The sequence below is a fragment of the Sapajus apella genome, unplaced genomic scaffold (genome assembly GCF_009761245.1).
Source record: "Sapajus apella isolate SASKATOON/1434 unplaced genomic scaffold, GSC_monkey_1.0 scaffold23, whole genome shotgun sequence".
NCBI classification, from domain to species: domain Eukaryota; kingdom Metazoa; phylum Chordata; class Mammalia; order Primates; family Cebidae; genus Sapajus; species Sapajus apella.
In genome coordinates, this window is record NW_022436963.1 from 24,291,830 (window position 1) to 24,301,900 (window position 10,071).

At 37.7% G+C, this 10,071-nt stretch overlaps 1 non-coding gene across 1 annotated transcript; it reads right to left on the reverse strand.

Annotated features, from left to right (window-relative positions):
* Positions 1-334: 334 nt before the first annotated feature.
* On the reverse strand, positions 335-442 carry LOC116559639. The gene has a single exon (XR_004272545.1). It is a non-coding gene; the product is annotated as a U6 spliceosomal RNA (small nuclear RNA).
* Between the last annotated feature and the right edge of the window lie 9,629 nt (positions 443-10,071).

A 10,071-nucleotide genomic window follows, 5' to 3' on the forward strand; every position in this document is an offset into this window, starting at 1 on the left:
TCAGCAAGTTGGCCAGGCTGGTCCTGAACTCCTGAACTCAGGCGATCCACTCACCTCGGCCTCCCAAAGTGCTGAGATTACGGGTGTGAGCCACTGAGCCTGGCCCTGAATGATCTTTCTAACGTATCGTTGAATACAGTTGGCTAGTATTTTGTTGAGGATTTCTGCATCAATATTCATCAGAGATTTTGGCCTGTACTCTGCATGTTTCTTTCTTTCTTTCTTTTTTTTTTTTTTTGAGAGTCTCACTCTATCACCCAGGTTGGAGTCCACTGGCATGATCTTGGCTCACTGTAACCTCTTCCTCCTGGGATCAAGGATTCTCCTGCCTCAGGAGAATATGGAACACTTCACACATTTGTGTGTCATCCTTGCATAAGGGCCATGCTAATCTTCCCTGTATCGTTCCAAATTTTAGTGTATGTGCTACTGAAGTAAGCACCCAAATTTGATTTTAAAAATTCACATCTAACCTGATAACAAATCCCAAATAGAATAAAGACAAGATTGTCATCCAGACACAGTACAACTAAACTCTTGAAAGTGAAAGGCAGAAAAACTTAAGAATAACAAGAGGAAAATGACTTATTACATACATGGGAACACCAATGTGATTGATGGCTGGCATCTCATTTGAAACAACGGCAGCCGGAAGGCAGGGGGATGGCATAGTCACAGTGCTAAAAGGAAAGAAAAAATACCCCACTGTAAATCCAAGAATTTATATCCAGAAAAACTACCCTTCAAAAATAAAGGCAATAAAGACATTCCTAAAAAAAAAGGTTAAGAGGATTTATTGGTACCAGAACCAACTGTCAATAAATACTAAAGGAATCCTTCAGGTTGAAAGAACAGGACACTAGACATAACCTGAATCCACAGAGACATATAAAGCACCAGAAATGATATATATACTAATATAAGAAACTTTACAAATATATATTTTTTATATATATTTTATATATTCTCTTAATCTCTTTGAAATGAGGATAAAACAGTAATTTGAACACACACAAGGAGAAGGAAATGAAGCTATTATGCTGGAGCAAAGTTTGTATATTTTATTAGAATTAGGTTGTATTGGGCCAGGCGTGGTGGTCCACGCCTATAATCCCAGCACTTTGGGAGGCCAAGGCAGGCAGATTACGAAGTCAGGAGATCAAGACCATCCTAGCTAACACGGTGAAACCCTGTCTCTACTGAAAATACAAAAAATTAGCCATGCGTGTTGACATGCACCTGTAGTCCCAATTACTTTGGAGGCTGAGGCAGGAAGATAGCTTGAACTCGGGAGGTGGAGGTTGCAGTGAGCCAGGATCACACCATTGCATTACAGCATGTGTGACAGAGCAAGACTCTGTCTCAAAAAAAAAAAAAAAAAAAAAAAAAGGAAAAAGAAATAGAATTAGGTCATATTAATCTGAAGTAGATTGCAATAAGTTAAGGTTCATGTTGTAATTTCTAGAGCAGCCACTAAGAAGATAACAAAAAAATTTAAATAGTTAACAGAGGAATTAAAATGATACATGAGAAAGCATTTATTTAGTTCAACAGAAGGCTGTCAAGGAAAACCAGAGGAATGAAAAAATAAACATACACAAAACAAATACAGTGGCAAAAGTAAAACTAGCCATATCAGTAATTCACTTTAGGAATGATCTAAATTCCTAATAAAGAAGCAGAGACTGTCAAGCTAGATTTTTTTAAAAAAGCAAAACAATGTCTTAAATATAAAACAAAGTACACAACTGCCAAAAGAAATTCATGAGTGGGGTTTAATCAAAATTAAAAACATTTGTGTTTCAGAGGACACCATTAGGAAAATGAAAAGACAAGCCACAGACTGAGATAAAGTGTTCACGAATCATATATCCGATAAAGGACTTGTTTACAAAATATATGAAGAACTCTATTCCATAATAAGACAACAAATGGAAAACAATTTGAATGCACAGTCAACAAAGAAAAATAGATAAATGGCAAAAAAAACACATAAAAATATGTTCAACATCTTAATCATTATCAAAATTCAAATTAAAACGCATCCCTAGAATGGCTACAATAAAAAAGTCAGACAATGCTAAATGTTAGCAATATGTGGAGAAACTAAAGTATCATACACTGCTGATGGGAATGTAGAATGGTAAATCCTCTTGGGAACATAGTTTGGGAGTTTCTTAAAAAGTTGAAAATAGGCCGGGCGCGGTGGCTCACGCCTGTAATCCCAGCACTTTGGGAGGCCGAGGCGGGTGGATCACGAGGTCAAGAGATCCATCCTGGTCAACATGGTGAAACCCCGTCTCTACTAAAAATACAAAAAATTAGCTGGGCATGGTGGTGTGTGCCTGTAATCCCAGCTACTCGGGAGGCTGAGGCAGGAGAATTGCCTGAACCCAGGAGGCGGAGGCTGCGGTGAGCTGAGATCGCGCCATTGCACTCCAGCCTGGGTAACAAGAGCGAAACTCCGTCTCCAAAAAAAAAAAAAAAAGTTGAAAATAATTTACTATATCACTTAGCAATTCTACTTATAGGAATATACTCAAAAGGAATGAAAACATATGTCCACACAAAATCATGTACACATAACAGCATTATTCATAACAGCCCCAAACAGGAAAAATTCAAATGTCCATCTTGGTAAATGGATAAGTAAAATGTAGTATATCCATGCAATGGAATGCTATTGAGAAACGAAAAGGAGCCTATACATGCTACAACAGGAATAATCCTCAAACACATTTTGCTAAGTGAAAGAAACCAGAGGCAAAAGATCAGATGTTGTACAATTCTATTCATATGAAGTGTTCAGAAAAGACATATTTAGTAGAGAACAGTGGTTGCTTAGGTCTGGGGAAGAAAATATTAAGTGCACACAGAAATGGGGGAACTTGTGGGGGTAATGAATTGGTTTTATGGTAGGTAAGTTATATTTCAATAAGGCTGTTTGTAAAAATATCAAATCATAAAATAGTGAATTTTTTTGAGATGGAGTTTCATTCTTGTTGCCCAGGCTGGAGTGCAATGGCACAATCTACCTGAATTGTTTAATGAAACTTTTAAAATAATTCAATATTTTGAATATTTCAAATATTGAATTATTCAGCAATTCAGGTAAGTGCTTCCAGTGTTTGGATTTCTGAACATCTTTATGCTCAGATATGAGCGATGCTTTGCAAAATGAGTATTTGTAATACATTTCTTAATTTTACTTTGGACCTATAGTTTATACATACTCAGAGCTATACCATGAAGCCATTTTCCCAATCATTCATCTTTGTGGTATATTATTGGTCCAAAAATCTCCTGATGAATAAGCACATTCCTTTAGGAACATGCCCTGTTATTTGCCCACAAGCTCATATTTTTATAGGGTTACTTTTGGGAAGTATTTAAAAATATATTAATATGTAGCCTTCCTTCACAGTATATTGTTAGACTATAAATACAGTCTTCCTTATAATCTGCATGCTATATCACATGCTCTCATCCAACAGTGTTTGGCAGGTAGCAGTATATGATTTCCTGATAAGTGTTGCTGCTGTGTGTATCATACAGTAAAAGCTTTCGTCCCATGAGTATTCTCCCATGTTATTTTGAGTTGAATGTGTTCGGCAAGCTATGTTTATTCATCCACAGTCTCTCTTTCTACCATTGCGTATTATTGAGGAGTTGTGACTCATAATGGTATCAGAGCCACACAAGTGATAATATGGGGCTTACTCCAGAGAATCAATGAGAAAGCCTCCAGTTAGATGTAGATGCAAGGCTTACATTTAGTTAAGAATGGTTGATGTGCTTGCAGGGAAATTCTTGAGGAAATGCAGTCAAAGTCGGCAGTCGCTTGGGGACAGGTAGGAGTCATTTGACCTTATAATGAACAAACCTTGCCCACCGGGATGAGTGATCAACAGTTAAATGATAGATTTCTGGGAAAAAAAAACTCTAGCCCAAGAAAGTTATATTTTCAAGGAGTGAAGAAAATGGAAGTCACTGCATGATTCAGGAACATATCTCTATGGGGATTTTCTATAACTCTTCCGTATGGCATATTTAGGTAGCACATTCTCTGTGTCTGACAAAGCCTTCCAACTGTCACCCCTGTGGAATGGCTGAGGGTGGGGAAGCATGCTTATATTTTACAAAGATGAACACCCAATCTTTCTGTCTTCAGGGACACTGTCCTGGCCTCCTTGTGCTGTCTTGCCTCTTGTACAGTGGGTACTCCACGTTGCAATTGGAGTGATCTTTTAAACTAGATGTTATGATGGTGTATTTCCCTGCTCTAAACCTGTGAAAGGCCCCCATTGCCCTCAGGATGATAGCCAAACTCAACCGTAGGGCCTGCACTACCCTACCTGCCCATCTTACATCATCTTTCACTATTCCTTGCTCCTCCCATTCCAGCCTTTTGTATGCGTGGCTCCCCCTGCTTGGATCACCTTGGTACTAACCTCACACCCATCCCACTGCTCTCACACACACACACACACACACACACACACACACACACACACCCCTGCATACACATTGGGTAACTCTTCCTCATTTTTTCAGCCTCCCCTGATTGCTCAAGGGCGTGTTACAAACTTCTCTTAAGTCCTCCTTTAGTATTTCCTACATCCTGTTTTCTTGCACTTACCACTCTTACAGCAGGCGCTGCTAATTCCCTTCCCAACACCCATTCCACATTTTTTCCTTATTAGCAGAGCCCTGATTTTTCTCAGAGTAGCAATGTGCTCAGTTAAAAAAAATACTCACCCTCCCAGACTCCCTTGCAGACACGTGTGGTCATACGGCCCAGTTAGAGTCAATGAGATGTAATGGAAGCCTACTGGGTCGAATTTCCAGAAAGTCATTGTCTCCATTTAAAGCAGAAGCAGGCTTAACTAGTTCATACATTGTTTTGCCTTTGTCCTTCACATTGTCTCCTCTGCCCATTTGGAATTTGGATTTGAGCCTTAAGAAGCAACAGACATTTTCTGAAGTCAGAAATGAGGGCAAACACCAAGGATGGCAGAGCAGGAAAATGGAAGGGGCTTGTTGTCTTAGGAACAACGGGAAGCTTCCTTAACTGCCTAGGACTGTCTACCCTTGGATTTCTCTCTCTCTCTCTTTTTTAAAATAATTTTTATTTGTTTTTATTTTTATTGAGATAGATTCTTGCTCTGTCACCCAGGCTGGAGTACAGTGGTGTACTTATAGCTGACTGCAGCCTCTAACTCCCAGGCTCAAGACATCTTCCCACCTCAGCATCCCAAGTAGCTGGGACTATAGGCACATGCAATCACTCCTGGCTGTATTTCTTTTCACATGGACATGTTTCTATTAAATTCCTATTTTATTAATGTGTTACGTGGGGCTGAACTCATTCCTAACTAATCTAGTACGACTTTTTAACAGGCTATTTACTTAACCGACTTTATTTCTGATGCGTGGTATTCCCAGTGACCGGAATGATACTCAGCATGAAATAGGTGTTTAGTAAAAGTTTGCTGAATAAATAATTGGATGAATGAATCAAGGTGAAAATGTATGGATTTTTCCATGATTTGTATTTATTCTCCTTGGGCATATTTCCCATCTGAGGGGTGGGAGGGAGGTATCTCGATATTTCCTAAGAATGTTTGATATACTCTCTAGAGCAAGGTTTCTCAGCCTGGGCTTAATGGACATTTGGGGCCAGATAATTCTTCATCATGAGTGAGGGAATGTGCTCTGCCATGTATGATGTCTAGCAGCATCTGTGGTCTCTACCTACTAAATGCCAGTAGCACACCTGTGCCTCCCCAGGTATGACAACCAATAATGTGTCCAGAGATTGCCAGCTGTCCCCTGGGTGGCAGAATTGCTCCTGGATGAGAATTACCATTCTAGAGAAGAGATTCTGAATTCGAGTTCTATAAACTTTTGGGTAGGATATGTGTGTGTGTACCCCCTAATATAATGTGAAAATTTTGCTATGTACACCTGCATTGCTTTGGGGAGAGGGCCTACAAGTTTCATTATACTCTAAAGGAGGCCAGTGGTTAAGCCAGGTTAGGTGCCATTGCTCTAGAATTTTCAAGCTGTTTTGCAACTATGTATCATGTTTCCCTTTAACCTCCTATACACCGTTGAACTTAATAGGCAGAGAGGCTGGTTAAGAGCCCTGCTTAATGACTATGCAAATTTTAATCAAGTGTTCAAGTCTAATAAACTAGAATTGCTATGAGGCTCACAAAACAAGCCTTTTGATATTTTGGAGAGCTGCTATAAATATGGAAATTGGGGATGATATTCTTGTGCCTTATAAGGTAACAATCAATCTGCTTAACAAAGGAGAATCAAATTGCAGTTTTGAAACTCTAAATGCAGTAGTAATTGGATGAAAAGTAAGAAGAGAAACTCTCATAAACTTATGACTTAAAAATGGTCTGAAGTGAATATATACCTGCAGGAAAATTTGAATTATAAAAAAAGAAATAAGATGGATGTAAGCCTGACTGAACTGAACTTAATGGTCGATGTTCTCACTTACTTAATCACATAATGCCACTACTTGGGACTCTGTATTACTAAAGCAAATCATTTGTTGCATCCAAAGGGAGCCATAATAATGCAAAATGTGCCATGAAATACCCAATTAAATTATTTTAACACATTGGAGATTGTGGGCCAGTGCACATGTCCTAGTCATCGTTCAGCCTGACAGTCGGTAGGGTCTGATCTGTGTTTAATATCTGGTTTGTATTTCTCCACTCTGGCAAGCGCTCTCACGTGTGCGTGTGTGTGTGTGTGTGCGTGTGCGTGCGCCTGTGCGCGTGTGTGTGCACATGTGCACGTGTATGTGGGTATTCACTGCTCAGCTCTAGCTCGGAAGATGTTTGAGTACAGCACAGCTGGGAATATAAGGAATAAAAATAATCTGTAAATAAGACAGTCACTTCCCTGAGCACTCCTAGGGGAAGCTGGGAACATGGCATAACTGGAACTCGGAAATGAGGTTTCCTGAACTTTCTACCATGGCAGAAGCTTATTACAGTGAATCTGCCAGGGACACGTATCTTGCTAACTGATAAAATAGAGTTGTCTGCTGGAAATAAATGTTTTAGTTGCTTGCATTGGTTTGGGGGAGGGATGGAGGAAAATGTACAAAACTCCAGTTTTCACCTGTAAAGTGTCTTAATTCTAGTTATTCTATGCTACAACTAAGGATGTATGTAGATAAACCACATATAGTTTAAATATATATTTTCTTAATATAAAAGTCATATGTATTTATTATAGAAAAATATAAAAAAGAAAATGAGAATTTTCTAGGACATTACTACCAAAAGACAACCACTCAATATATTCCCTTTTCATGTGTGCCAGAATCTAAAAATCTTAAAATTTTTTTTATTAATACAGAAAGCTATGATAATAGCATGCAAGGTTTGGGTACGGAGAGAGTAACTGTTCAAATAGCATGCAAGGTTTGGGTACGGAGAGAGTAACTGTTCATTTTTGAACATAAATGTTCCCGATTCTTCTCCCCAAAGACTCTTGCACACATGCATACATGTAAATGAGATGTTGTCCACCTAATATTCTATCACGGATATGTTTTCAAGCCAATAGTCAGGTCTGTGTTGTACAACAAAGATTTATTGTTTTCATACAAAAAAGCCTGTTGGCTGGGCACGGTGGCTCACACCTGCAGTCCTAGCAATTTGGGAGGATGAAGTGGGCAGATTACTTGAGGTCAGGAGTTTGAGATCAGCCTGACCAACAGGGCAAAAACCCATCTGTACTAAAAATACAAAAATTAGCTGGGTGTGGTGGTGGGCATCTGTAATCCCAGCTCCTCAGGAGGCTGAGGCAGGAGAATCTCTTAAACCTGGGAAGCAGAGGTTGCAGTGAGCCAAGATGATGTCACTGCACTCCACCTTGGGTGACAGAGCAAGACTCTGTCTCAAAAAAAGAAAGAAAGAGAAAAAAAAGTCTGCTTGGTGGAGGTGAAAGGTGGGAAGAGAGGGGACATATAGATAGGTTCAGAAAAGATAACAATACCTCAGGCCCACCATTCACATTAACATGGTGCACATTGAAAAACACATATATGGCCCTTGATTGGATTTTACAGAAATGGGATTCTACTTAACTGTTCTAGAGAACCAGCTGTCATGTGCTCTGTGCTTTTGTGCAAATTACGAAAAGGTGCCCCCTTCCTGGTGTATACAGCTTTCATCTGCCTCCTTGGGTTTGTGCAAGATTCAAGCTGCTCCAACATAGGTGGCACCTCTGCTGTTTCATAATTTGATTTTTTCACTCAGCAACATGTGGAAGACACCTATTATCATATATGGAGGTACTGTCACTGCCACCATCATATCCACATCCATACTACAAGAGGGAACCCTTAATTATAGTGCTTATCACACTCTAGGTATTGTTCTGAGAGTTTTAGAAGTCCTTAAACAACTATGTAGTAGGTACTATTATTTCTCCATCTTATAGATGAGAAAAGTGATACATACAGAAATTACATCACTTGCCCAAAGTTATCCAGCTAGTGAGTGGCAGGACTGGGATTTGCACGCAGGCAGTCTGGTTTCTGAGTCTGTGTTTTTAACTACTCTGCAATTCTAATTAATTTCTTGTTGGCAATTTCTTTTTTTCCCCCCCTTTTTAAAACAATGTTGCAGTGAACATTTTTCCTTAGAATAATTATCTACTTAGTTTTCATTTAATAAACACTATTAAATAACACCAAATGCCTGACACTGCTCTAAGCATTTTATAAAAATTAATTCACTTAATCCTCATAACAATGTTAGGAGTCAGGATTTATTACAAACTTCATACTGTACATAAGCCACAGAGAGGGTAACTAGAATCATGCCAGATCTGGGATTACAGTCTGGGCACTTTGGCTGCAGGGTCTTTCCTTAACCATCAACTTATGCAGCTTCTTCCTCTCTTCAAGAAGCAAGGAAACATCACGGACTATAATTTGGATATAAAACTGTCAGGTTGCCTGGAAGAAAGAGTATATCCACATACATATATACACATACACACACACACATATATATATATTCTCTTATTAGGGAATTTTGTTCTTGTGATCTTTTTCTATGCACATCAAAATGTAATTAAGATTATACTGAATACCCAAGTTTATCCAATAATTAATTTCCTTATTAAAAATAATGTAAAAACAAAGATTGAAAAATAAAAATTTCTAATGATAAATCATCCAGAGATAATTAATATTTGCAATATTACAGTATTTTTTTCATGGAAGTCTAAATATATACACATTAAATATAAAATTGCTATCCTTCTTGCAATGAAAATGATTTTTAACATTAAATAGTCCTGAAAACTATAGTTTTTATTGCAGCCAGAACAGTGAACATTATAAAGGTGAATTATAGTATATTTAACAAGCCAATTATTGAAACAGGTTACTACCAGGTTTAGGTTTTTGCTGGCAAAAACAGTGATGAATCTCTTCATACATTATTCTTGGTGTGGTTTTCTATTGAGGTAGATTCCTGGAAGAGAAATAATTATGTCAAAGACTATAAATATTTTAGAGCTACAGTGATATAACTTTTTGTTAGCTTGCAACATAGTCATTATTTCTATTCACAAGTACTATTTTACTTTTAATAATATAGAGCTATACAGTTAGCTACTGTACCTTACTTAACTATTTTGCTCCAGTTTGATCACTTCTATTTACAGTGCCATTAATAATTTAAAGTTAATATTCTCTTTTGATAACTATTAATACTTATACATGCTTTAATGTAATTTTTAGATAGTATTTGAATCATTGATAATTTTAGGAATAAAAAATTGTTTTGATTTTCATAAATTATTTCCCAGCCTGAAAATTTTCCTTTAGCTTTTCTTGAAGTTCAGATCTGATGGTGACAAAGTCTTTTAATTTTCTTACATCTGAAAATGTTCTTATTTTGTCTTCCAAAAAAATTTTTTTTTTAGTATATGTGCCGAAGTGAATACTTGTTTTCATTCTTGAAGGATATTTTAGTTGGATAGAGAGCTTTCTTTGCACAGTTATGGGTGTGTATGTTTTAA